This window comes from Carlito syrichta, unplaced genomic scaffold (genome assembly GCF_000164805.1).
Source record: "Carlito syrichta isolate Samal-C Ts95f unplaced genomic scaffold, Tarsius_syrichta-2.0.1 Scaffold311803, whole genome shotgun sequence".
In the NCBI taxonomy this organism is placed as follows: Eukaryota; Metazoa; Chordata; class Mammalia; order Primates; family Tarsiidae; genus Carlito; species Carlito syrichta.
The window spans coordinates 34,647-38,066 of NW_007255899.1; positions in this window are offsets into that span (position 1 = coordinate 34,647).

Genomic DNA, 3,420 nt, shown 5'->3' on the forward strand with positions numbered 1-3,420 from the left:
CTTTAACTTCTATATTTGGGGAAAACCATTCCTTAGATCGTTTTGAAAATTGTTGCTTTTCTTGTGTTTATTCTCTTTCTTCCCACCTTCTCCCTGTATCTATAGCTGCATGTAATTTTTCTCTTTTCTTTTTTCTTTTTTTTTTCTTTAACTGTCTCCTCCCAGTGTCAGGAATCATTTTGCATTTCCAGAAACTGAATCTTCCTCTGCCAAAAAAAAAAGAAAAAGAAAAGAAAAGAAAATTGTTGTATTTAAAAACTTGTCTGCAAGTTTACTTTGAATAGTTGGATGAGGCAAGCACATTACTTGAGGAAAAAAAGGTTAATTTTGAAGCAATCTACAAGATACCAACTTTAATGTAAAATGAATAAATACCAAACACTGAAGGGGAAAGAAATTGTCATTCTTGTGGCAATGCTAGCATTCCATTAATGTTCTGCTTCAATAGTTGTAAAATATTCTTTACTTTAACAACACAATTATTAAAGATACCTATTTAGAGAATTTTCAAATATTCCAAATTGCTGTTTAAGAAGAAAACTAGTGACAGTCATCAAATTACCTCTTTACTTAAGGAGAAATTATTGTTTTAATTCCCCACAGGACCTTAAATGAAAAATTTTAAACCCAGCATCCCTCTAATTAAAAAAAAAAGGCAGGTAACAGTTGGAAGCATTCGAGGATTCCCTTCATCTCTCTGTAACGGACATAAACTTCACAAATGCCTTTTGGGCAGAGGTCAGGGATTTTCACAGTCTTGTGAAACGAGGGCATTTTAAGGGAATATTAAAAACACGGGTGGAGGCAGCTTCATCTCATTCGAATGTCTCCGTGGACCTGGAAAATCAGCCACTTTCGGACCCTGCGAGGGTCAAAGTCCTCATCTTTTGACAATTCTGAGATGGGTAAACTGAATTCACATCTTTCGTTTTATTTCCTCGCGGCAGTGCCCACTTGTCACCAGGTGAGGGCAGTAAGGAGACGCTTGTTTGTCTGTCCTGCACAGCCGTGTCTCCTGTGGCCGCCCAAGCCCACACTTTCGCTTCAATAGTGATAAACAGGTGTGTCCCCTGAGAACCCTGGGAGTCCCCAGTAGACTAGAACAGGGCCAGGGTCCCGCATGGGATGGCCAAGCGGGGCAAAGGAGGTCAATAGCTAGTGAGGGGTCCAAGGTCCTGGGTCCTTAGGTCAACCTCAAAGTCTCCAGGAAAGGAGGAATCCTGGAAAAAGGGTAAGGCTCAAAGGTGGAGGCCAAAGGGTGGGCCTGGCTCCTGTTGTGGACGGTATCCTCCCTGCCAAGGGAGGAAAAAAAAGCGATGCTGACTGCCAGCAGTGTCTCTCCCGGGCTGTGACATTGTCGCCGCATCATACAAAGACATCGCGTAAGAAATGATAGTGTGATGTGGAGTGACACTGGGGAGGCAACAAAAACAACAACGAAAAAATGAACGATCGTGAAGAGACGATAAGAGGCTAGGTCAGTATCTGGCATTCTGGAAGAGAAGAGATCCCACAAAAAGAATGTCTACTTCTGCAAGAAACTGAAAATGATACGAGACTGTGGGGATCAGACATATATGCTATTTACTTTCCAAAAAATGACCAGCCAAGGCCGGGCCTGGTGGCTCAGCCGGTCATCCCAGCACTTTGGGAGGCTGAGGCGAGTGGATTGCCTGAGTCTGCGGGTTCGAGACCAGCCCGGGCAACTTGGTGAGACCTTGTCTCTACAATAAATTAAAAAGTTAGCCAGGTGTGGTAGCATGTGCCTGTCCCATTCCAGCTACTTGGAAGGCTGAGGGAGAAGGATCGCGGGAGCCTAGCAGGTGGATGCCGGGGTGGCTGTGAGCGTGCTGCTGTACTCCAGCCTGGGCGGCGGAGTGAGACTCCAACGTGAAAAACAAACAAAAAATGACTAGCCAAACCTTTCTAATTGAAAGGATAAACTGAGGCAAGGTGGGCCAGTACCACAGGAATAATGCAAGATTGCAACAAAGAGGAAAGTAGAAAGAAGTAAAGTTCATTATTCACCTTTCACAGATGGAAAGGGGGCTGGCACTCACCGAGTGTGGCACCGACGGGCTGAGGACTGGGCATATTTAAGGTCCTTGGGAAGAGGGCTTGGGGCCTGGTGGGCTTTGGGCCAAAAGGAATGTCCAGGGCTGCTGTGTTCTTTGATGTTGAAAGCAGTCACGGAAGTCTTGGACCTTTTTTTTTTTTTTTTTGAGTTGGAGTCTCACTCGGTCGCCCAGACTGGAGTGCAGTGAGCACTCCCGGCCACCGCAGCCTCGACCTGCTGGGCTTCCGTGATCCTTCCGCCTCAGCCTTCCGAGTAGCCGGAATTACAGGTGCGCGCTACCACGCCCGGCTCATTTTTGATTTATTGTAGAGATGAGGTCTCGCTGCCCAGGCGGGACTCGAACCTGCGGGCTCAGGCAATCCACTGACCTCAGCCTCCCAAAGGCGCAGGATTACAGGCTGAGCCACCGAGCCTGGCTAGTCTTGGATCTTAACATTGCCAGGTACCAGCATCTCTCGACCTTGACCTTGGGTGGTGGGCTGGAGGTGGTCTCGGATGACTGCTAACACTACTGGTACGAATGGCTGGAAGAAAGAGTGTTAGGAGGACTGGACATGCTGAAGGGGGCTCGAATAATCGCTGATTTCTCAGGCCTGATCCAGGAAAACCAGTTCTGGAAACCAGTTTCAGGAAAGGTGGATTTTACTTACAAATGAGTATAAAGTCAGAGAGACCTGGAAGCCATGCAAGCTGCTTAGCAAAGCGTGTCAGTGGTAAAACTTAAGCAAAATGGCAATACAAGGGCAAAATGGCTGTGCTGAAGCCAAGTGTATTCTAAGTTTTCCGGGATCCTTCCTTTCACTAATATTTCAGGCTGGACTCCCACTAAATGAATGAACGCCTCTTTTGAGCAGCACAGGGGGCTTTTAGGGGATAATCTCTGAATTCTTATTCTTTCAACTGTCAGTGGCAGGACAGTCATGGGGGAAGAAATAGATGGACGCTATGAAGCTAAGAGGGTCAGGTCCTGGCCCTGCCTCTTGTCACTGGGTGACCTTGGCCCAGTTATTGAGTCCCTGGGATCTTGGTGCAGTCATGGGATAGAAATAGCGGGCCTGGCATGGTGGCTCACACCTGATGCCCTGGTATTTGGGGAGGCAGAGGGGGGAGGATCGCTTGAGCCCAGGAATTCAAAGGGAGCCTAAGCCTCGCAAAGAGACCCTAGCTCTTAAAATAATAGTAATAGAGCCGGGCTCAGTGGCTCAGCCTGTAATCCCACGCCTTTGGGAGGCTGAGGTGAGTGGATGGCCTGAGCCCGCAGGTTCGAGACCCGCCTGGGCAGCGAGACCTCATCTCTACGATCAATCAAAAAAATCAGCCGGGCGTGGTAGCGCACGCCTGCA